The sequence below is a fragment of the Rattus norvegicus genome, chromosome 16 (assembly GCF_036323735.1).
Source record: "Rattus norvegicus strain BN/NHsdMcwi chromosome 16, GRCr8, whole genome shotgun sequence".
Lineage (NCBI taxonomy): Eukaryota > Metazoa > Chordata > Mammalia > Rodentia > Muridae > Rattus > Rattus norvegicus.
Window position 1 is genome coordinate 49175809 of NC_086034.1, and position 26144 is coordinate 49201952.

Here is a 26144-nt window from a genome sequence, read left to right on the forward strand (position 1 = left end):
GTCTGTACCTATGTACTGATGCCTGTTAAGAATACAACTCAACTCTCTTAATGAGCTCTGTTATCGTATTGATCTCTAGTTGTTTTACCCAGCAGGTATGCAACTGGATTGGTAGCTTGAGTTGTTTGGTATGTGTCACAAATATTTAAAGACGGAGGCTGAAGAGTACATAAAATGCTGGCTGTGTAGTTATGATTATGTGAGTTTCAATCTTCAGCAAACTTGTAAAATGCCAGGCATAGAGGACTGCACATAATTTCTCAAATATCTATCTTGCTGATTAGCAGGTTATATTTTTAAATTATTTTGATGATTTTAATTGGATATTTTGTTTATTTATATTTCAAATGTTATCCCACTTCCAGGTTTGTCTCCACAAACACCCCACCCCACCACTCCTCCCCCTGCTTCTATGAGGACGCTGACCCACCTACCTATCCACTCCTACCTCACTGCCCTAACATTCCCCTACACTGGGGCATCTAACCTTCCCAGGACCAAGGGCCGAGCCTCTCCCGGGAGGTGAGATGTTGATCAGCTAGTTGTTGATATTGTTGTTCTTCCTAAAGGGTTGCAAACCCCTTCAGCTCTTTCAGTCCTTGACCTAACTCCTCCATTGGGGTCCCAGTGCTTAGTCCAGTGGTTGGCTGCAAGCGTCCACATCTGGCTCTGTCAGAGTCTCTCAAGAGACAGCTATATCAGGCTCTTGTCAGCATGCACCTCTTGGCATCCATAATAGTGTTTGGTGGCTGTATATGGGATGGATCCCCAGGTGGGGCAGGCTCTGAATAGCCTTCCCTTCAGTCTCTGCTCCACACTTTGTCACCGTATTTCCTTTAGACAAGAGCAACTCTGGGTTAAAAATTTGAAGATGAATGGGTGGCCAAAACCCTCAATCGTGGGCCTTGCTGTTATAACCTCTGGATACAGACTTTACACGTTCTACCTCCCCTTTTTGGGCATTTCAGCTAATGTCATCCCCATTGGGTCCTGAGGGCCTCTTACTTTCCTGGTATCTGGTAATTTTTGGTGTCTACCCCCAGTTCCCCCATCCTCCATTGCTGCACACCTCTTTTCAATTTCCCGACCCTCTGTATATCATCCCAGTCTCCTCCATACCTGATCTTAACCCCTCTTTTCCCCACCCCTTCCTCTCTTCCTCCCAAGTCTCTTCTAACACTCTACTCTCTAAGTATTTTCTTCCTTTTTTGAATAAGGACTGAAGAATCCACACTTTAGTCTTGCTTCATCTTGAGTTTTGTATGTTCCAAGCTTTTTGCCCAATATCCACTTATCAGTGAGTACATACTGTGTGTGTTCTTTTGTGATTGAGATATCTCACTCGGGATGATATTTTCTAGTTACATCCACTTGACTGTGAATTTCATGAAGTCATTGTTTTTAATAGCTAAATAGAAGTCCATTGAGTAAATGTACCACATTTTCTGTATCCATTTCTCAGTTAAGGGATATCTGGGTTCTTTCTAGCTTTGGGATATTTTAAATAAGGCTGTTATGAGCACAGTGGATTATGTGTCCTTGTTGTATGTTGGAGCATCTTTTGGGTATATGCCCAAGAGTGGTATAGTTGGGTCCTCAGGTAGTTCAATGTCCAGTTTTCTGAGGAACTGTCAGATTGATTTCCAGAGTGGTTGTACTAACTTGCAGTCCCACCAACAATGGAGGAGTGTTCCTCTTTCTCCTCATCCTTGTCAGCATCTGCTGTCACCTGAGTTTTTGATCTTAGCCATTCTGACTGGTGTGAGGTGGAATCTCAGGGTTGTTTTGATTTGCATTTCCCTGATGACTAAGGATGTTGAACTTTTCCTTAGGTGCCTCTCGGCCACTAGATACTCCTCAGTTAAGAATTCTTTGTTTAGCTCTGTACCCCATTTTTAATAGGGTTGTTTGGTACTCTGGACTCTAACTTCTTGAGTTCTTTGTTTAGCCCTCTTTACCAGATGCAGGATTGGTAAAGATCTTTTCCCAATCTGTTGGTTGCCACATTGACTTTGAGAGTATCCTTTGCCTTACAGAAGCTTTGCAATTTTATGAGGTCCAATTTGTCAATTGTCAATCTTAGACCATAAGTCATTAGTGTGGTGTTCTGTTCAGGAACTTTTTCCCTGTGCCCATGTTTATTGAGGCCAGTCTCCACTTTTTATTAGTTTGAGTGTATCTGGTTTTCTGTGGAGGTCCATGATCTACTTGAGCTTTGTACAGGGTGATAAGAATGGAATGATCTGCATTCTTCTACATGCTGACCTCCAGTTGAACCGGCACCATTTGTTGAAAATGCTCTATTTTTTCCACTGGATCGTTTTAGCTCCTTCATCAAAGATCAAGTGACCATAGGTGTGTGAGTTCATTTCTGTGTCTTCAATTCCATTCCACTGGTCTACCTGCCTGTCTCTGTACCAATACCATAAAGCTTTTATCACTATTGCTCTGTAATACTGCTTGAGGTCAGGGATGGTAATTCTCCCAGAAGTTCTTTTATTGTTAGGAATAGTTTTTGCTATCCTGAGTTTTTGGTTATTCCAAATGAATTTGCAAATTTCTCTAACTCTTTGAAAAATTGAATTGAAATATTGTGATGGGGATTGCATTGAGTCTGTAGATGGCTTTCTGCAAGTTGGCTGTTTTTACTATATTAATCCTGCCAATCCATGAGAATAGGAGATCTTCTGAGATTTCTTTCTGTAGAGACTTGAAGTTCTTGTCATATAGATCTTTCACTTGCTTGGTTAGAGTCACATCAAGATAGTTTCTATTATTTTTGACTATTCTGAAGCATGCTGTTTCCCTAATTTCTTTCTCAGGCTATTTATCCTTTGAGTAGAGTAAGGGTACTGCTTTGTTTGAGTTCAAGTTCCAGACTCAATGAAAAATTCTATGTCAAAAACTAATGTGCAATGTAATGCAGAAAAATGACTGATATTGACCTTTGACCTTTGACATGCATACATTTCCACCAACACAAGTACTCACACACATAGGTAGACTACTGACGATACACTTCAGTTGATCTTTGGTAAAATTAAGTCTCAATGTTACTATGATCTGGTATTATTCCATGGTATAAAACTATATAACTGAATGAAAAATCAGCAATCAATTTATTTCTATTTTGTAAAATAAACTGGTCCTAATAAAAAATTTCTTAGATTTTGTTAATGTTGTTAATTTGCAGGCTGGTGATGCAGTTAAATTCTTCTGAAGTCTAGAGTTTCTGTAAGTATTAATCACTTTTTATTTATTTTTCTATGATCGGTAAGCATTTTAAGAACTATTTTACCTTAATATCTTAAAATTGGTGGAAATTCCTTGGTCGTTTTTCAAATCACCATATAGATGTGTTCCCTGAGTATGGGTATTAATAAGTTAACCCTCTAAGAATTCTGTGACAATCAAATTCAAAAAAATTTTGACAATATAATTTGTATTCACAATAATTACAAATTAACAATCACGTAAGTTATGTTTGAAAACTTTAGATCGTTTGAGATGTTTTCATTTGCTGTTTAAACTGAATGTAACATATGTCCTTCTTCATTAACTACTATACTTTACATTGATCTGTCATATATATTAGTATAATTAGTGCTCATACTAAATTAACTCTTTAGAAACAATTGTATCAAAATTATTTGAATGATGGGAATGAATTTACATTGTATTTTGTGTTAGTAGACCTCCATCATGTTATCCTTGAAATGTCACACATAATACTTAAATGTTCAAAGTCAATGGTCCTGTAAATGCAGTGTGAGTGTGGTTATTCAAGTATTTATTTGTATTAAGTGTTGATGTGGCCATTGCTTACTGCTATATTTTAAATATTAAACCCCAGGAAATGTTCTGGAGATGGGAAGAACTCATTGCAATCTCCATAGCTTTCTACCCTCTTCTTTAACCTTTTATTGTCTCTTAAGTTTTCTCATGGAAGAAGGTAATTTACTGTCTTAAAGTCTAGAAAGATCATATATTTCTATTAACAATTATTTGTAATTTGTACACACTACTCCTTAAACATGCTGATTGTATTTGGCTTCTATCCATCTTAATTTCCGAGATACCCTATTCCTATCAGTCAGAAGTAACTTGAACTTGTATTTCTTCGCTCTATCTATTTGTTGCTACCAATATAACTTAGAGATAACTTCAGAGAATTTGTCCCCTTGAAAGTTGCACGAAGCTATGAATTGAGGCCCGAGAGCCTTAGTTTTTAGATTTGTTTGTAATAAAAATAATTTACTCATGGCTCATGCCCTTTAACTAAGTCAGAAGTAATGTCCAAGGGATTAACACATTTTGCTATATTTATTAAACTAATGAGAGTTGATTTTTTCCGTTCTGATCAAACAAACTGTATCAAACCATAAATTCATAGCCTTTTTATATGCTTCCTTTAAAATAAAAGCATTGAGCTTGTGGACCATGAGCACATTACAATATGTCCAGAGCCCATATCGAGCTCCTAAACCACAATATGGCATCCATATCATGTATTTCCTTCTTTGTGTCTATGTACATTTTCCTACAATGTAGGAGAGGACATGGTAACTCGTAATAAGTCAGCTATTCTCAAGGCAGTATAGTAGGAATAAGGCTGACCGAAAACTCGACACCCTTTAAAATAGCACATTCATTTTTAGAAGGGCAAAAATAAAAGTTAAGAAACACACTATTTCGCATGTTATTACCTTGAATTAATTGGCTAGTCATTATAGGTGTACTGTAACAGTTCTGATTGTGATAAATTTGTTTGGGAACCATGTAGTTAAGGGATTTATTTTTAGAAGAGTTTGTCACCTTAAACTAATTAAGCGATTTCCTGATTCTAATGAATTTACTGACCGAAATCACCGACTGTAAGTTTGTGAAATCCAGCAGGAAGAACCTGCTCCATGAAGGGTTATGCTAACTACCCTAGCGAGCCTTTCATACTTTGAGTTTGTGTTTAATGCCTTCTGTGAGAAAGGTAGTTTTGAATGCTTTGATAAAATATTAAGGATACTTAATCTTCAGGGATACTGTGACAGGCTTGTGCTTTTATAATCAACTCCTGAAAGGTCTAAATGGACCTCAAGACAGCTTTGAAGTCCAATGCTCCACTGGAAGCACCAAGGCTTACCCTACACTCATGTGGTTATAACCTATTTCTGCAGAGGGCTAAACAGTAGATTGAGCCAAGGGTGTGATGACTGACCAAAATACTGAAGGCACTCAGGAAGTCTTTGTAAACTTCTCCTTCACAATAATCATGCAGGAACCACAGGACTCCATGAGCTGTGTGTTTGCATACTTGGAAATATGTGAAATGTTGCATATTAGAGATACAGTGCCCAAGCCTTAGAGTGGAGGTTGCTTACCTAGACAAGCTTACCTACACACCTAAGGTTACAGAAGAAAAGCAGGTTCACACAAAAACTATCCTGATTACAAAGATTCTCCACAGTTCACCAGTTTATGAATTTGGCAAGGATTGAAAACTCCAAATAGAAGACTCCAGTCCTAGGTCAAGAACCAAACTTACATACAGGGCTCATTGAAGACAACAATTTCTCCATCTGAATCAATTCTATGCATGCTTCATTTCCAACATTTTACCCAAGACTTTCATTTTTTGTATACCTTTTATTTAAGCATCCATAAATTATTTGCCATTTAGAGACTCATGAAAAGCTGGCCATGCTTGTACCAACCCCCACAAGTAGGAAGAGAGCTTCAAGTTTTGAGTTTTGCTCAAAATGATTGTTGGTCATATCAAACTCTAAGGCATTTTCTGATAGATTTCTTCCATAAAGTGTATCAATTTTGCACGAATCAGTAACTGTGGGAAGTGATAGTTATATTTTCACAATATTGGATTAATGGTTAGTGTGTGAAAAACGTATGTCATTGAAAGTTGGATTCCAGATCACAGACCAGAGAATAGAGATGCCGGTTACACCATGGCAATTCAAATTTTAATTTTACCTTCTCTTAAATAGAAGCGTTATTAGTTTCCTTCTACCAACTGTATAACATGTACTTTTTAATATGCTTTGTCTCTCTGTAAATTGTCATGAACTTAACTTTATGAGCTTCCTATATAACATTGCCTATGTCACTTTTCTATTGCTGTAAAGAAACACCACGATGAACACAATTTCTAGAGGGAAGTGCTTATTGAAAATTTACGACAATTAAGATTTAGCAGCAGGCAGGCAGTCATAGGGCTTGAGTAGCAGCTGAGAGCCTACATCATCACCTGCATATAGGAAGCAGACAGGGAGAGAGGGAAAGCGAGAACGAACACTAACTGGGAATGGTGTGGGCTTTTAAAACCTCAAAGCCCATGCCCAAAGACACACCTCCTTCAACAAGGCCAAATCTCCTAATCCTTTCCAAACAGTCCCAGGAATTTAGGGCCAAGAATCCAAACACATCATGTTAGGGGCCTTTATCACTCAATCCACAACAGCACCTCTGCACCAAGTGTTCATAGAACAATCATTTCCCCTCAAGAGGACATTTGGAATTGTGTTATCTTTCAACTATCTAACAAGAATGACATTTCACAGAATGGCTACTTCTCTTTTACGATGGAATTAAAATTTTATTTCTTCAAAAAGCCTTCTAAAGCCATTCTCAAGCTAAATGTATCTTTTCAGATTTAATAGATGAATGCAAGCAAGTCAACAGAACATAGGACATACATTCTTCTCAATATTTCCACCTTGTGAAACTTGACGGCAAGCTGGTTTTAAGCATCAACAAAAGAGTTAGAGTATGCTCTTTTCCAGATTAAAACTTATTTCTTTGCATATATTTTGCATGGTGTAGAAAGTCAATAAACTGAACATATGGATGAGTTAAACCTAAGTGTTTCACCATACATGAACAAGTATTATTATGTTACCATTATACAGTTTGTTCTACTATAATCCTTCCTGGACCAATGCGTTGTTTTTGTTGTATCATTTGAAACTGAAAAGTCAAGTCGTTTTTGCAAATTAAAAGTTTATAAGTAAAAAGCATCACAGTAAAAACAACTTTTTCTTGTACCTTCACAACACCTACCATGTATTCAGGCTTCATGTCCGTGCTGGCTACATTTGACAGCAGCTCCATTACTTTTACAAGGACGTCAAATGTATTCTTCTTGATCCAGTTCTGTCATGTGAAGGTCACATTCTTGGAGGGATAAGAAGTGCCTAGCAGAGCTGCTGGAGACCCTGGCAAACATTCATGCTTCTGCATGATTTGCAAAATGGGAAGATGTCTTTCTGCCCCATAGCTTTTGTTTCACTAGATAATCACACTTCAGAGGTGAAATATGAAGAGAAAAAACACCACATTTGACTGTTATAAAAAAAAAAAAAGGAGAGCGCTCAGTTTTATTGTGCTTTGCTCTCAATGAGTGACATTTGCAAATTAAAAAGATGTATATAGCAGAGAACATTGATCATCCTGCTAAAATATTTGTATGTCATCATACTTAGAAAACCTTTTAATATTACCCTCATACTTGTGGTGTGGTTTCACGAGATTAATTACACTAATGGTAAATGAGAATGTGTGTAGAAAAAGTAGAGGGTAATTTTCACAGTGTCGATGTAATGAAAACAATGAAATATGGCATGTGTGCCTTGATAGATCACAGTGCTTCAGTCTCCCACGGCCTCTGCTGATATTGAGAAAAATTTAAGGAAAATAGGAACGGATTTCAGTTTTTAACAAAAAAGGAAGTACTTCTTGAAAGATGAAATCTGTTGTCTGGGAACGTGTCTGCGTTCTCCTTTAAGAGCATGCACTTTCTCATGCCCTTTCTCATACTCATTAGTATGTGTGATTAGTAGTTGTTCTACTCACCCCTGCTCCTGATGACACCTAGACCCCTGGTATTGCTTTTACTAAGCAGTGAGGGGCCTTAGATAGATAGTTTGCTTCATCTCTCTTTCAGCTGCTCTTTTCTTCCTCCCGACTTTAGACACTGACTTAAACATTACTACGGACAATTATTTAGGAGTCTCTCCTTCCTTTCCGATCAAAGGAGAAGTTATAAATCCATGCACTTGAGAGCTTAAAGCTATTTGAGATTGTCGAATTCATTGGTTTTCAAACGTGTAAGGCTCAAATTTCTCTTCTTTACCAGATGGTTTATTAAAATCTCTGAAATCAAATCCACAGACATAGAGCATCTTTATAAAGGGAGTTTCTATAATTTAGTGTAATACAGAAGTATAAGAAGAAATAAAAAAGCATGTTGTTATAACTGATAAATATGTATTGCAGTATATAAATGCTCATGTGAAATTGTAAAGGGAGATAAGTCATTTTATGCCACAGCTACATGCAATCTGATAAACGTATTAGAAACTGGAATGTAATAGGCAACACTACCAGTCATGATAGGAATTTTAAAAATCATGACTAGTGTTTACTCTAATTCTAAATAAAACAGAATGTCATTTTTGATTATACAGTCTCAGTCCTGGAAATTTTTGCATAAAACATAGTCAATAAAAAGATTTGTTTCAGCTTTGAAGGAAGTTTGGTTTCTACCCTCCAGGGAGGGTTGTGATCAGGCTGTACGGTGAATAAACACATAAATTAATTAGAAAAACATAAAGAAGTAAGACCACTTAAACTCGCCAACTCAGTGTCTTCTACCTACTCATACATTTCTGTTGTTTGCCCAGTAAATGATAAAGTGTATCAAAGCCTTCTAAAAGCAAATATCGAATTCCTACAAAATTTCAAACCTCCCTAGCAGTACAGCTGTTACTTTGGGAAAGCCGTGTCTAATTCAACATGTTAGTTTTAGGGATGAGGAGACTGAAGTATAAGGAATACAAGTAATTTCCAGAAAGCTGCGAAGCTAAGCTAAGTTACAAACATGTAATTTGGACCAAGCTCCATGTTATTAAATGCCAACACAGAAGCTACGATACAGGCAGTATCAAATTGAAATGGTACTCCTAAGAACAACAGATTTAACCAAGCCAAGAACATCCTGTATGTACTGCTGTATCCTCAACAGACATCCGGAAGGATTAATTTATTTCTTGAATGCATAGAAACCAAACATGTACCCTCTCTTTCTATTATTAATCTCATCTATTTTCCTATTGTAACTTTAGTTAACCTTTCTCCTATATGTTTCCTAAGCCTTTCTGAATGTCTGAAGTAAATTTCCTCATCTGTCTAGCAAACACGACATTTCTCTCTACATAGCATCTAAGATTTTCCTCATTACTACTTACATAATTTTTCCTGGTGCTTCCAGAGTTTCATATTTGCCTATCCTATGATTGCACTTATTTTTTCCTTCTGTAGTTTGGGGTATGTGTCTGTAATGAATTTCTTTTCACCCATTTCATCTATCCCATTCGTTGCAAATTCCTAGAAAATTAAAATAAATAAAAAAATAAAAACAGCTGCTCATTCTAAACACCAATGCTATGTTAGATACACTATGGCTGCTCCAGAAAGAGCTGACTGATTTATATCAATCCAAGGACTAGTATGTCTATTATTCTAATAATAGTTTAATAATACTATAAAAGACAGCTTAATTATATACGCATTTACAGAGTATTCAAGTACTCTGGATTACTAACAAGCTCTTCTCTGCCATGCATCTTATGACAGCTGATTATTGAAGTTCCTGGATGTGTGACTACATCGTCTTGGTCGCTATGGGCCATCTCCAGGGAAAATTCCTGTAGCACTTTTCACAGTGGAAGCTGATAAGTGGAGGGGTCACCCAATTAGTTTTTATGGCTCTAGGCAGAACTGTACCTAAACTGTCATCAATTCTTAACAGTCTTCAGAGAATGAGCTCCTACAGCATCCAACAGTAACCAGAAAAGTGCCTTACAGTTGCATGTCGAGAATTCATCCAACTGCTCTCTTTCTCAAAAATGGGCTTTTCCTTTCAAATTGTTTTCTTTCAATATGTTTTTAAAAATTAGAAAACTCTGATAGAGATCATTAAGACAATACAACTAATGAACTGAAGGATGTTAAATCCCTCTTAGTGATTCACTTTCATTGTATTAAGAGCAATATTATTTTCTTTCCCACCTCATGCCCATTCTTACAAATTAAGCCAGTTGTGACTGAATGATTTTGATTATTTACCTGTGAAACTGCCTTGAATTCTGCCTATATCTGTATCCACATATTCAGCAAAACTCTATTGAGTTTCTCTGTGAAATAAACTCATGGATAACCTCAGGGATATCCACGATACTAAATGCACACTTCTCCAAAGAGCTAGATACAGAGGTAAGTGAAAACTGTGATTGAGAGGTTTTGCTCAAATTAAATCAAGAGCAATAAAATAAACTCTATCTCTATCTGGCCAGCAACATCCTTCTATGCCTGTTAATTCTCTCAGTCACTCATTCATTCATTCATTCACTCATTCATTCATAAAACCAGTATCTAAGCCAACAACTTGTTTCAGGTCTAGACATTGAGATGGCAACAATGAGTAAAGTATTTATAACTTACATTTACAAATTATATAAATATTAGTATAGATATCAAACAGATGATAGATTTTACTGAAAATCATCATGCAATAATGAAGGACATAGGTATGGTATGACATAGGTGAGCTTGAGACTAACAGTACTTTGGTGCCTTTTCTGGATTTGGAATATTTGCTCTTATAGAATAAGATGTCCATGAGAGATAAATTTCAAGTCTAACTGAGCAGAGAATTCATTTATTTTTCACAGACACATTTAACACAAAATAATTCTACACAATTTCAATTATATTGTCATGAGGCTCTTTAGAATTTCAAGATTTATGTTTTATAAAAGTAATTTTATAATTCCATAGTAAGGTTTTTGAATTAAAAGCGTTAAGAGTTAAGGGAAAACATTAAGAATGATTTTTTAAAGTTCCTAAAGAGGTGAAATAGAATAGAACTAGAGCATGACTTTACTCTAGGAAACCTCTTCTTTGTTATAGGAAAAAAACGGATGAAAATGGTAGCAAACATTGGTGCTCTCCTGATACAGAGGAGCTAAGTGTTTCCTTCTGCTGACTCCCATTTTCTTAAGAATTTCATGGTGAGCATGCTGGGCGAAGACAATGAGGATAGGAAGTAAAGTATTTGACACTTTGGAAAAGTTTTTTAAAATCTAAGATAAGTTGAACATAGAAATATAATAACAATTCCAAACAGCAGTGAGCTTGAGCATCTCTCTTCTGAAAATATGAAATTCAAAGTTAAGTGCTGCAAAGATCCGACATATTCAGAATATGAACATGGCTGTGAAGATAGATGTTTGAGTTCTTCTGTAGAGACAATAATATATTTTTACTATGGTCCATAGTAATAAATTATCTGGCCCCTGATTCCCATCTTATCTTAGATGCATTCATTTGTCTCTCCCTTTTTACATACTGAGAACTTGCTCTTGCTACCTCAACTTTCTAGTCTGTTTCTTTGTTGTTGTTTGGTCTACATCTTTGTCTTTTGATTTACTGAATTATAACCAGATATTTCTCTTTCTGTGATGTTACTGTTTCTTCCTTTTTATCCTATTTAAGTCACCTAGACTGATAATAAAATGATTCAAGGTAATTAACCTTAATTAGAACTCCAGCATTGACTATCTCTCTCTCTCTCTCTTCCTCTCTCTCTCTCTCTCTCTCTCTCTCTCTCTCTCACACACACACACACACACACACACACACACACACACACACACACCTACATAAAGAATAAAACTGGGAAAGAGTAATTCAGTCTTCCCCAGGGAAGAACAAGTCAATTGGTTGTCCAGTGAAAAATGGGTTAGTCTTGAAGGCTTGCAAACAGATAACATTATATGCCCTACTTAGGACATATTTAAGAATATATATGTATATAAATAATTGTGTATAATAAAAGTTAGTGAAAGAAAAAGTCCATGATTTGAAGGAGAATGGAGAAGTGTATATGGGAAGATTTGTAGGGAGGAAAGGGAAGTGAGAAGTATTATAATTATATAATGATATATAATTATTATTATAAATTATTATTATAAAAATCACAAAATACAGTAGAAAGTCATTCTGAATTTTACCTCTTCAACCTAGGGAATTAATCCACTATTTTAGCATTGTATTCAGAATTATATCCAGTCTGACAGAAATAACAATACACTTCTTTACCTGATTGCACATTTAAAATAGGTAGAAAAATTTTGAAACTGTTTTGTGGGAGGTGAGTGGTTTCTCTAAGCATCTGACAGAAACTGCAATTAGGCAGTGCTGGTATCATTGAGAAACTATCTCTACTGCCATTATATTTTGAGCCAAAGAGCAATTTATATTCTGAAATGACTACTAGAATTGCTACTGCTAGTCTACCAGATGAGAGAGAGAAAGGTCCTGACGAAGTGCCAGCAAAAACATACTTGTGCTCTCTTCTATAACCTCCTATTTCACATAATTACATCAACAAAATTAGCATTGATCCGGGTGGCCAAGACTAAATTAGCCAATTGGTAACTGAACTAGATAAATAAACTCATTCCTTGATTTTCTCCAGCCATGAAATCATTACTGTTTTACAATTTCTTTTATGGTGAAATCTTATGTATGTATGTATGTATGTATGTATGTACGTATGTATGTGTATATGTCTGTGTATGTATGTGTGTTTATGTATATATGTATATCCTCATTTATTTTGCATTGTCACTGTCATTCCTAGAGGTTATTTTAGAATATCTTTATTTGACCCAAATTTTTTGCACATGAATTGATAATTACATTGAAATAAATATGAAAAGCTTCATTAGGCATGCTTCTTGATCAATATAAAAAGGGTGTTTGTGGTTGTGGTTTTGTAGTGGCCAATGGGGCACCATGTCAGGTAAGCCTTAAGCATTGGTTGTTGACACAGATTCAACAAAATTGTATTCCTAGACACCAATTCCCTCTCCTGACTTATATGTATAAGGATATTACTTTCTTTTATCCAGGCCAGTGTCTATCATAAAGAATTTTTTTTGAATAGCTATTGAAGAATTGAAAGAGTAACCTAACAACTATAGTGTGTTTATTCTGCTTCCAACAAAGAATATATTAAAGGATCGCTGGTCATTGGTAGAGCTGAACATCAATGAAATAGATTTCCTGTGGTTGTTGGATTAAGAATGGCTCCCATAGGCTGCTCATATGCTTAAATGTTTAGTCATCAGGAAGTGACATTACTCAAGAAGTACTAGGAGGTGTGGCCTTGTTGGAGTAGGTGTGGCTTTCTTGGAGGAAGTGTGTTACTGGGGGTAGACTTTGAGGTTTCAAAGCCTAAGCCTGGTCTACTGGCCCTCTCTTCCTGCTGCCTACGGGTCTAGGTGTAGACCTCAGTCTATTTCTTTAGCACCATGTCTGCCCCCTGCCACCATACTCCTTGCCATGAGGATGCCTCAGAACCTTTTAGCAGCCACAATTGGATGCTTTCTTTTCTTATTGTTGTCATGGTCATGGTGTGTCTTCACAGCCAGCAAACACTAAGACACTTATGAAAGATTTTCAAGGTAATTTACTAAATTCTTCACCTGCATGATGGTAGTAAGCCAATGGTTCATTGTTACCTAGCAATGTTGAATCACAAAACAATGAACTGGACCAGTTCAAAGCAAAGAAAAACAATCTGTTCTCATAATGTTGAACACTGAGGCTTTCAGATTTTGTGTGAAATTTTCAATAAGCCTCCTTCTATGTTGTAAATAAGAAAACCCTATGCTTGTGGTGAACAATCCGACAAATACAGCCTTGAGCCCTGACATTTAGTAGTCCTTACCAATCAAATTCTGTATAGAAGTGTATCACTCATGTGACTTGAGTATGGTTGCATATACATCTAAATGTGTGCACAAATGTGAGTTGCAATCCCTTCCGTTTTTGGTCCAGGTCTTTAATTCTGCCCTCTATTTCTCCAACTATATAACATAACAATGGAAGCAGATCACCCACAATGTAGGGAGAAAAACTAAGGAAAGCATTTGTATCATGTAGAAGAAAATTCTGCCTTGGCTGTCCGTGCTCTTTTGAACATGTGGTGGGGTGTAAATGTCCATTGCAAAGCCAGCTAAGCCTATAGGGCAGTGTGATCCAGGGAGTAAACAGGGAGTGGATGGAAACTGCTCCCTGGCTCCTGAAGGGCTATTCTACATAATCACACAGACAGCAGGGACTTTGGCTACTGCTGGTGGTTTGCTAAAGCAATACAAAACTAGTGATTAAATATACAAAAGATCCTTCCTAAAGAGCTTTCTTTCAAAGAGATACCTGGCAGGGCAGCATCAGACCTAAGCTGATGCTTACACCCTCCTGCAAACTGTATTTACCACAAAATAGACAGCACAAGCCACATGCAGGGGTATTAGTGAGGGATGCCAGTGTTTCTCTTTATACGGTTTCTGTGCTCACATTTTTTTTTGTTTTGCCTAAACTGAAATTGGCAATGGACTTTATTTCAGATCGTGAAGAATCAAAGTATATAATAAATGTATATTAAATAAATGATAGCTACCATCTAGGAGGAAAAGATAAGAGCCTAGTAGTTTCCGTGAAGGGGAAATCAGTGGTGATGTTTTTATCTTTTTTTCTAAACGTCGTACATATTCCTGAGAAGTTACCATTATTATTTGTTCCCCCTTCTTTCTCCTTCCTTCCTCCCTCTCTTCCCTTCTTTTTCTTTTCTATTATTTATTTATTTGTTTATTTATGTTTTTACTTTTAAACTCCAATTTTATCCCCACCCCGTCCACCCTCCTCCTCTTCTTCCTCTCTCCTTTCTTCCCTCCTCCCTCCCCGTCTCCCTTAATTGTTGAGGCAAAGTTTATACTACCCAGATTAGGTTCAAACTGATTTTTGCCTCAATGTCCTGAGGGCTGAGTTTATAACAGATTTTTTTATTGTCAATGCTGTTGTTTTCAGAATTTATTTTTAAAATCTTCCATATCTAGTCGATTTCACAAACTTTTGAAAGTTTAAGTATTTAGATTTTTTAAACAATATGCACTTTAAATCGCTAGCCATACAGGTGCATTATGCGTAATGGTACTAAGCATAATTTGCTTTATTCTTTTAAAAATGAATTATGGGGAAACACAAAGATGATTCACGTAGCCATTAATATTCATTAAATACGTTGATGCACACTTGTTTTAAAACCTCTGCCAAAGTTACCACATTCTAGTCACTTTGGAAAAACCTGAAGTTATATGTATTTGAATATTGCTCCCTTGAGTTATTTTATGCTACAATATTTCTGAAAAATATAAATTACTTCACAATTCTAACTGACTCCACAGACTCTAAAATATTGGACTATTAAATCTCTATCTTTTTTTGATTCATGGCCTTATCAGACAATAACTGGAGGGCTAGTGCCATTAATGTACCTTCATTACAAAGCATGGCCATCAAGGATTATATACAAAAATGGCATTAATGCAATTATGCTTCTATCTCAAAATTTCATTATTAAATGCATGAACCAAAAAATAACTATCTGCTTTGTCATTAATAACCCTGCCTAATGAAGTGCAGCTGAAGTATTATTTTACTTCTAATTCTCTAGCTTATTTCGTTTAGAGACACAACACACAAACACAGATGCACACAAAGTGTCTGTAATTATTATTATTGGGGGAGGCAGTGACAACCTGGTTACCAGCTCTTCTGTCTAGTTAGCATTTTTGTCAAGCACGTTGAGTTTTTGCATGATAGCTGAGCAGTCTGTAGATAGGTGCATTATGACTATTGTGATTTGGAATAAGTGAGTGATGGAGAACAGAGAGGATTAGTCTGAAGGAACTGATAGTGTTGGTGATTTCTTAGAGTGATCAGAATTAGGCAAGGACCTAACACATGTCTTGACCCTCCCTACATATTAGATAAAATATACTTTGGGAGCTCCAGGGATGGCATGGTAGTTAAGAGCACTGGCTGCTCTTTCAGAGGTCAGCAACCACATGGTGGCTCACAACTACCTATAATGGGATCTGATTCCTTCTTCTGGTGTGTCTGATGAGAGCAGCAGTATACTAAACACACAGTTAAAAACAGTGAAATAAATAAAAGATTAAAATTTTATTTTTATCTTTCTTCCAAAAATCTTTATTCATTTTCAATTGACATGACTTTACTAAATCCTTTTGATATACATGTAACATATAAGACGTTTATCTATAAACCGTGATCCTTGCAAAATCAAGTATATAAGATGTACAATTAGCAGCCAAGTCACTTTACCATCTCTTGCCCTAATTTTACATATATGATACAATATCATAACATGGATATATCCTATATTGTATGTGCATGATAACAAGGCACAGGCATCCTTTAAGACCATTGAAGTCTGAATAAAAGTTGCCCCTGCAGGCAGGCTTATGTGTTGAAAGCATAGTGCCTAGCTTATGACATACTTTTTCTAAACATACATTTACTTCCTTCCTTCCTTACTCACTTTGGGACTATTTATGAGTTTATGTGCCAGTTCACATATACCATAGTGCAGTTGGGGTATGGGGGGGTCAGAGGTCAACTTGTGAACATCATTTCTTTTCTTCTATTACATTCATTCTGGAAATCAAGGAAAAACTCAGATCATCTCACTATGGAATCTCATTGGCACAGAAAATCTAGTCGTGGTGATGTAATCATGCTGGGTTTATAACTGATGGGGCTGTTGGAAGGCGGACCTTCATTAGAGGAAGTATGTCCCTGAGGTTATCTCTAGGAGAAATATATCTGGGCTCTTAAATATTCACTCTCTGCTTTCCAGCCACAAAATGAAGAGCTTTCCTTCACAGCGTGTTTCCTCCTTACCTGAGTTCCACAATGGTGGACCCAGACAACTCTTCTTTTAAATTTCAAGAAGTACGAGCTAAAATAAAAGTCTTCCTTTTAAAGTATTTCTCTTAGGTATTTCAGTCATCATGACCAAAAGCCACGCAATATGTATAGGATCTCAGAATCTCTGAGTCTGTTCACAAGACGGAGTGCTTCCACATGCTGCTGACGAGCTCAGCTCGGTAGTAAGAGCAGCATCAATGCCAAGGTCTTCAGCACACACCTCTACATGGAGTTGTGTGACATCTACCTTACACTTTTCACAGTTCATCAAAATTCTTTGTTGCTGTATTTGATTCCTCCACTTCATGGGGTACTCGGAATTGAGACCTGCTTGTTCAACTCTCTATATCAGAGACTTTTTTTCAATGTATGTGCTTCACAAAGGCCTGCCTGCTTTCTTGATCGGACTCAGTCAGTGTGTGCTCACTTGAACCATCACTTACCATCCAGGAGAGAATTTATATTTCAAATTTTTCTAACTATTGTGGTCCTACTCTTAAATTGATCACTGATAATTAATTTTCCTTCTAAAATGTCGCACGTTATCTCATTTGAGCTGCTCAGTCCTTTAGTGATAATGTGAATCTCCCCTAGAGAGAAATTATAAGGACTTGAGGGACCTTTGAAGCTTTCAAGAAAAAAAAGTACTATGTTGTGATATCCCAAATCTGCAGTAAGGTAAGCTTCATCTGAATCTTCAGGTCACCTCTCTTTTTCTCCTCCCCATTTCCTCATCCTCACTCTTCCCTTAATCTTTCCCCCTTCTTTCCCTGTGTATTTTCTCTCTCTTATAGCCCATTAAAAGGACCATGAATTGGCTGAGGTCTGTCTAGCACCTGCTCAACTGTCCCCTGGAAAAAAAAAAAAACAGTGGAGGCTGAATTGCAGACGCCTCCCACCTCTTTCTCTTTCCCCCTCCCGACATGCCTACGATTACACTCTGTGGCAGTTGCAGTTTGAAAACTACGCCTACCCAGAAACATTTTGAAATGCCAAGTTGTTTTAAACTCGTATGATTAATTCAAATAATAACCTTTCACTAATACCATCAGCTCCTGATTGTTCACAAGCCATTATGAAAGGTGTGAGCTCTCTGCTTGTCATGCCTCCTCCCACCCCTCCTCTAGGCTTCTGTGCTCTGCCAGGAGGAGGGAGGGAGGGCTTTGGAAAACAAAGAGCTGGGACTTAAAATCAATCCATTGTTCCCCCATGTTATCAGCTTTGAAAAATAAATGGGTTTGCAGAGAAAAATTGTCGCAACCAGATTTTAAAGCATGGTTAAGGAATTACAGTTGGGTTTATCTTATACAATCCCTATTGACGATACCTGGGCATATTGGTACCCAAATGTAATGTTAGAGAGAAGGTTTTGGCAATATTCCATCCCAGTGTTTTAATTGTTTTAACATTTGATCTATTTTTAGTTGTAAACAATTTGTGGAAATGCCTTTTCCAGTTACTCAATTCCTCATGTAGATGTAATCCTCTGGCCAGCAATCAACTACATTGTAAAGACATTTTATTGATTTAGGTCCAAAGTTTCTTGACTGAATGGCCATTTCTTGAGACTAATAATCAAAATTTAAAATGAAAAGAAGGTGTCAGACGTTAGCTGAGCATGATCTGGTTTTTAAATCAAATACATCAAGGTCCGCAGAGACGGTGGGAACTTCTGTCCACCATATACTCTCTTCTTGATATGCTATGCACTTAGGGGTCAACATCCCCCATTGAATTCCAGGCACTGAAGAATTGGCCCTGTGCTTAAGAGAACTTGCTAGCCCTGTGGAGGACCAAACAGACTTCAGCTCCAGGGAATACGATATCCTCTGCTGGTTTCTGTGAACACCTGCATCTACAAATGATCACAAATATATATCACACACACACACACACACACACACACACACACACACACACAGAGAGAGAGAGAGAGAGAGAGAGAGAGAGAGAGAGAGAGAGAGACGCCTTTCAGAAATAAGAGGCCAAAAGTCCACTCCCAGACATATTTTGAATTTCGATTTTTGTTCAATCAGTTGTAATTTAGTCTTTTAACCAACATGCTCATTTTAATTACAATTCATAGTGCCCATAATTGTCTCTCATTTACAACCAACTTACCGAAAAGCACTGTATTTCCTCGAGAAAATCTGCTTCGTTTGCTTAGGTCTGTACAGGTGCAGTTTGGGCAATTATTGTAAGTTTTTTCTTCAAACACTTTTCTACCTTCCTCATCACACTCACTAGGAAGCGGCTGCTGCTATTTCACTGTTTCTTCTGTACCCAGGCTTCCATATATTACTTTGGAATTATAAATCGCTTCTAAGGCTCCCTACTTGTCCAGCTCATCAGGTGTTAGAGCAAATGTTAATGTTGGTAGCCTTGTTCTGCTGCAGAAATGATGATGTGCCAAAATGCTAGCGACTTGAAAGTGCTTAGATATGCAGAACTAAATATTTTTGCAAGGATAGCTCTCTCCCTAAATCTTATCCGTAGCACTTTTATTCCCCACATCTATCTGACAGTAATTTTCCAAGAGAAATATAAAACCTAAAATGAATTCATTTGTTACCTTGGATGCTCTGAAACAAAAAAAATTGAGACATAGTAGATAGAGAAATAACCTGAAAATTTCTATTTTACCTCACCATGCAATCGTTGCCCAATCCATGATCAACACAGACTAATAATGATTCTCCACTGATACCTAATTACAGAGAAATTGGGCTTCTTTTATTTTTCTTTTTTTTTTTTACCATTTCTTAAGTTAGTTTAGGGAATAAACTGTAAATTTATATTCCAGATTTTCACTTTTAGATATTTTAAATGAAAGAACAAATTATCTCGAAATGAATGTAGATACAGATTTTAATTTTCATTATTCTCAACTTTAGTAATAAACTCTTTTGAGCCAAGGCAATTTCAGCCACAGTAGAAACTTTCCCTCTACAATCAGATAAAGTTCCGCTCCATACAGTTCAACAGAAGTAAGATCTTTCCCGATGCCAACATTATGCCTTGTCCTCGGTATGGCAATAAATCAAACACAGTAGGAATGAATCCAGAGATAATCAGTGAGCAGGATTTGCCCTAGTGATGTACTATTATTAAAGAATGTCACAAAAGACAAATTTGCAATTCTTAGCTGTAAAATAATAAATGTGAGTTTGGGCTGTAGCTTGGTGGTACTTGTCTTGCATACATGGACTCTGAGTTTGATCATCTGTACTGCGGAAAAGTAAAAGAAAACAGAGATGAAAGAAAGGAGGAAGGACGGAAGGAAGGAAGGAAGGAAAGAAGGAAGGGTATTTCTATTGATTCCATATTATGGCAATGTATCTAGAAACCAACCCCTCTGCCAAAGAATGCAGAGAAAGTGTGGGAAAGGTTGCAATTGCTACATCCTTCAAGACCTGCCACCTGGAGAATGGATGGCCAAGTTTTGAGGTCTCTGTTTTTAAATGATTATAATTACAGTTTGTAAAGAATGCAAAAACAAAATAGCCATTTTCTAAAACTACTTGTTAATCTCTAGTTCCTGGAGATAGAGATTGTTTTAAGGTTAAAACAGAGTTACAATAATACAGGTTCTTGTTTATCATTGCTACAATGATTTCACTTTTTATGTAATGGTGGTTAAGAAGGAGAAATAGTTGCCATTGTACTTGTATCATTATAAGATAAACAGTTGCAAGTACGATTTTATTGCTAGCACCTCTTATTTCTTCCCTTTCATTAATGGATGCTTGAAAAGAGAACAGGAATAAGATTGGTCCACAGAGAGCCAATCACAGAAATTTGACTGGAAAACTCCAGTCAGCATGTCAAATTGCCTGGTAGGCTGGTGAGTGTCATAAAGACACCTTTCCCTTCCCCTCTCATATTTAAGAGAATGATAAAGAGCAAAACTAGAGCAAAATCTAACTGTGATCTTATTTGATGGAACCTCTGGGACGTATCACCTCCCATCCATTTCTGAGGATGAATGTACAGCAAAGCCATTAGCAATGATATAGGCTTGAATAAATAAAAAAGTACACACACACACACACACACACACACACACACACACAAGCACTGCCTTCTAAATGCAGTCTATAGCTATGCTCATTTCTGTGAATTTCCAGAGAACGTACAAATACATTCTTTTTTAATGTTTCCCCACTGTCCCTGGAAATAAATGACTCTGCCAAGATTTGCCGCGGCGCTATCCATACCACAGTGATGGGCGCTTTGTTGAACTGCCTTCCTCGCTGGCATAATTTCCAGAAGTTAGGGTTCGAAGCATAAAATATTCTATGTTTGTCCTGAATATTTTGCAGTGTGAGACAAGCTGGGTACAATTTATGCTGTGATGTGTCCTACAGCAACTGAGATGTCATGGTGCACAATGCTGAGTATAAATCTGCAGTAATTTATTGTGCACCTTTACAGTGGGCGACTTCCACCTTTCATGTTGTTAAATTGTCCATTGCCTCTGAGGGATTATTTGCATGTTTTTAACAGAACACAGACCTAGCTACATTTGTTTCTAATGTCTAATTAGATGTGAAGGAACCTTGACTTTAATATTATGCTTTAAATTTAACGCAGTGAACTGTGACTGAAAATAATATTACAGTCTATTAGGTATGATCTGGGAAAATAAGCATGTAATTTGTAGTATTGTTATTACAACCCCTTTTACTGCATAGGTTTCAAACACTATTATGAAGTGAATGTCACTACCATTCCAGTTTTGACATTTTAAATGAACCTAGATGGGGGTCATAAAATTGAAATAAAACAATATTCCATACTATTAAAGTTAAGGCCAATTCATTTTGCACACACTGAATATCTGTGTTTCATCTGTTTAGCCAGTTTAACTAATCAGTTTTTGTTAATGCAATAGTAGACGGTTTGCATAGTGTGTGGAACACTTATTATTTCCTGAACATTAACCATTGCACTTTAATTGATGTTCACAATTTAACAGAAGACCCCAGCACAACTCACTTAGGTGTGAAAGAAAATACACAAAACATATCTTAAAGGATGCTACAAATCTCTGACACTTGTACAAGAGGTAATACACAACTTTTAGTTTCAATTTCAACTCTCATAACCAAGTTCTCAAGTGATTTCTAGAAATGCTGAATTGGGTTGGGCTGGGGCTGGAGTGATAGATCTGCAGTTAGGAGTACTTACTGCTTTTGCTGAGGACCCAGGCTTAGTTTAAAACACCCATACACGTAAAAACAAAAAAAATTAAATATTAGACAATTAAGGAAAGACTTTGAAATGATGGTTAAGTGTGGCTGGTTTCCTGAGCCGCTGATGTCTGCAAGCCAAGAACAGGTCTTGATGGGAAAATAGATAGCATTGGACACCAGGTTCTATTCATGAATTCATTGAAGAGATTTATTTGAGCACTTACAAAATTTTAGCGATACAAGAAACATCTCCGAAACATTTCACCCTGGCCTGAAGCCAGAGGTATTTTGATTTCTAGTGCTGTGCAGCTTGGATGTAAAGGAGCAGAGATGTGTGTTAGGAGACCACTGGGTCAGAGGTGTGTGTTAGGAGACCACTGGGTCAGAGATGTGTTAGGAGACCACTGGGTCAGAGATGTGTGTTAGGAGACCACTGGGTCAGAGATGTGTTAGGAGACCACTGGGTCAGAGATGTGTGTTAGGAGACCACTGGGTCAGACATGTGGTAGGAGACCACTGGGTCAGACATGTGGTAGGAGACCACTGGGTCAGTAGCTTTGCATCTTCTTTGCTGAGACATAAAGGAGTCCTCAGACACTAGATGATCCTTTCAGGGTTTGTTTTCTACTGAAGGGGCTTTACACTTAGGGTATCATTGTGTAAAATCGTCTTTCTGAATGCTGTCTCCATTGCTCCCATCATATGCGGACAATCAACACGGCAGTGGGTCAGGTCAAATGGGTACCTTTTGATAATTCCTGCACTATAAATGTCCTCACAGTGGCCAGGTTTAAGCAATCACTCTGAATGAGGAGAGGAAAGGTCCTCACCATTGTCTGCTCTTCACCTTATTATCCCATGCAGAAAGAATAGGCATCTGTCGTCTTAAGATCTAGGCAACAGTAATGTATGCTAGGACAAATGAATTGTGGAAGTTGAATAATTATATTTGTTTATAAAATAACTTAATTATAAACATTCATAGTTTTTTTCCCTTTTACTAAAATCAGATTCTGTTCTCACATAATATATTCTGACTTTGATTTCCCCTCCCTACCCTCTCCCACCCACTCCACTCCCTTTCTGTCTTTCATTAGAGAAAAAAAGCAGGCTTTTAGAGATGACAATAAAATATAAAAAAGTAAATTATAATATGGATAAGACAAACCAACAGTAGGAAAAAAGCCCAAGAGAGCACAGTTTGTTTATTTGTTTTAAAGTAATTGAGGTGTTGAAACATGTATCTAAAAAAATGTCTCTGAAAATTCAAATATCATTCACAAACTCAAATGAGTTGGCTATCAAGCATTGTTTCGAAGAAGCAGAAACAAAAGCAGAAAGCTGAAGTTTCTGATGCTTGCGTGGGCTAAAGATGAGGATCATGTGAAATACAGTGTAGATAATTAGACAGAACCGCTGCATGAGACACCATTGCATCGCATGTGGGGTCAGCTCCAGACAAAGTCACCAAGGAGATAGGTGCGTGAAGAGACGGACCTTATTACATTACCCTCTTCATGATGATGTGAATTAAGATCATTTGAATTTTTGTAAGCTTTTGCCTACGTCAGTTATTTGCATTTCTGTCACTTTTAAGCAACGCAAATAAATATCAAATAGGTGATCATGTTTAATGACATTAATCTCATAACAAAATTAACACATTATGGCAACTGGAGCTGAAATACTTCCCATTAAAGCAGCACTCAGGGTGCTATTGAAATTTGGATAGGTAGTCTGTTCCCAAACTGCTAAATAATCTACACAATACATCTATTCTCTAAAGTCCACCTTGATGTTCGCCAGCCAATACGTTGATATATTAAAAAGTATATGTAAACAACAGCCTGCTAGAAATGGTGTGACACACTTATTTGGTAAAACTACAGGTCCATGTAAATAGTATATATTCTTACAAAACAGATACATTCTGAAGACCTCTCATAGGCTTTACATGATCAAATCTCAATTTCTAACCATAATGTATTTATTAATGTGTATTCATAATTTAGAACTCATACAAATGTGACTTTCCAACATCAAATGACATCACCTAAAGAGACACATGCTCACACAATCTTCGTTCATTTGAAGAAAAACTTAATTACTGATCAATTCTTCAGGCGGCCTCTTGGTACAGTGTTAGGACTGTGGCCCATGTCTTTTTGATAATTAAAGGAATTATGAACATCTGTTGGCGTTCGGTGAGCATGTCCCACTGTCTCAGGGTGGATGTTAGAAAATTTCGATAAATAGTGATTAGATTAGTCCATAAATTACAGTTCAAGTTAGAAACATTATCACTAATTGTTTTCATTATTGTCCTTGAGATGAGTCAGCTTATTTCCTCCCAATCTCTGATTAAGCTTTAGTTTACGATTGATTACTTCTGTTTGGTCTACATTCTTTCAAAATTAAGATCTAAATTGACTCCCCAGTTACACCAATGTTGTCACACCCTCGGCCTCTTACTGAATGTATAAAATGTATGAAAGTCACACACAGCCGATCAATATGTTTTCTCTTTACATTCTAAATATCTTTATTTAGAGTTGAGGAACTCTATGAGAGTAAGAGGAACTTACGGCTTCCCAGAGTGGATGGAGAGTTCAATGCGTATGCACCTTACCATGCCAAATGCATGACAAGGTCGATTGACAAGAAGTGACTTATTGTCCACGTTATATCAGGAGGTAACAGCATTAGTAGCTATACATCTGGAAGCCATGTGGGCACTAGACCAACTGCCCAAATCTTCAACCCTAGTTGGTCTTAGTTCCCTTTTCTCATCACTAATAATAAGGAAATGAACTTAAATTTTCTTAGACTTATAAAGTCCTCATTCATTAGTTGCTTGTTGCGGTGATGAAAATCCCCATAAAAGCTGAAGCGGGGAGAAAAATTAATTTTGGCTCACAGTTACAGAGAACATTTCATTATGGTGGGGAAGTCATGCATGTAGAGGCTGGGCAAAGCTGGTCACATGTTCACAATCTAGAAACAAAGAACAGCAAATGCTCCTTCCTGTGTATTTGGTCTAGGCCCAAATTCATAGAATGATGTCATACATAGGTAAGGTCCATGTTCGATTTCAATTAGCACAATCTAGCTAACTTCTTGCAGGCATCGTCTAGACTTATCAGCATGCAATTCTAGATCCTTTTGAGTTGAAAAAACTAACCATCAAATCAATAATTTTATCATTTATTATCATTCCATTTGTTACTGGTTATTTATTTTAGAGTGTTGTAATATGAATCTAAGGCTTCCAACATAGTAGGAAAAAGCTTTACCAATGACTCACATCTTCAGCTCTCATAGGGGGAGTAGAAATTCTCAAAGTTTGACTTTCCCTCTCTGATCAAGACCATCTCTTTCTGCTGTTCTGACTTCTTACTCCATATGCCTACTCAATATCCTAACCATAATATCTGTTTAGCATTCATTTGGCTTTCCATTGCAGTGAGAAAATACCTAAAAAAGTAACAAATAAAAAGAGGAAGCACTTATTTTATTTCACACATCATATGTTTCAGGCCATAGTCATTTGATCTGGTTTCTTTTTAGCTGAAACAGGACAGTAATGATGGAGAAAATGCATGGTTGAGGAAAACTATTCATTCCATTGTTCCAGAAAGCAAAGAGGAAAAGAATGAACAATTAGGACAAGATATCATTTTAAGTGTATGTTACAGTAAGCTACTTCCTCCAAGAAGCCAAGTTCCTCAATGTTCTACCCTTTCTAGATAGCGCATTGGCAACGAGGGGATCAATGAATTAACCAGCTGGTAGGGCTTCTGCCTTTGTGACCAATTAGTTTCCCAAGACCCTACCTTTAAACCTTTTCACATGCACTTCAAAGAATCATTTCAGCTCTCAATCTTAATGTCCCCTGAGTTCCCAGGCCATCTTTTTTTTTTGCTTTCTTTCCCCGTTATTCCTTTTGAAATTGATGACATGTGGTCTGATGTCACAAGAATTCATCAGATACCTATGACACATTGAGTCGCAGGAGTGCCGCTCTCTTGCTATAGGGACTCTCACGCATAGTTCTGTTTTTCTTTCAAGCATCTAAAGCTT

The 26144-nt window shown here is 37.0% G+C and overlaps 1 protein-coding gene across 12 annotated transcripts in view; it reads left to right on the top strand.

Annotated features, from left to right (window-relative positions):
• Tenm3 (teneurin transmembrane protein 3) overlaps positions 1-26144 on the top strand; it is a 2726621-nt gene that overhangs the window by 1191077 nt on the left and 1509400 nt on the right. For all 12 annotated transcript variants that reach the window (XM_063275416.1, XM_039094506.2, XM_039094513.2 and 9 more), the window contains one exon: positions 3194-3234. The gene's annotated coding sequence lies outside the window, so the exon portion shown is untranslated. The remainder of the gene's footprint in view (positions 1-3193; positions 3235-26144) is intronic.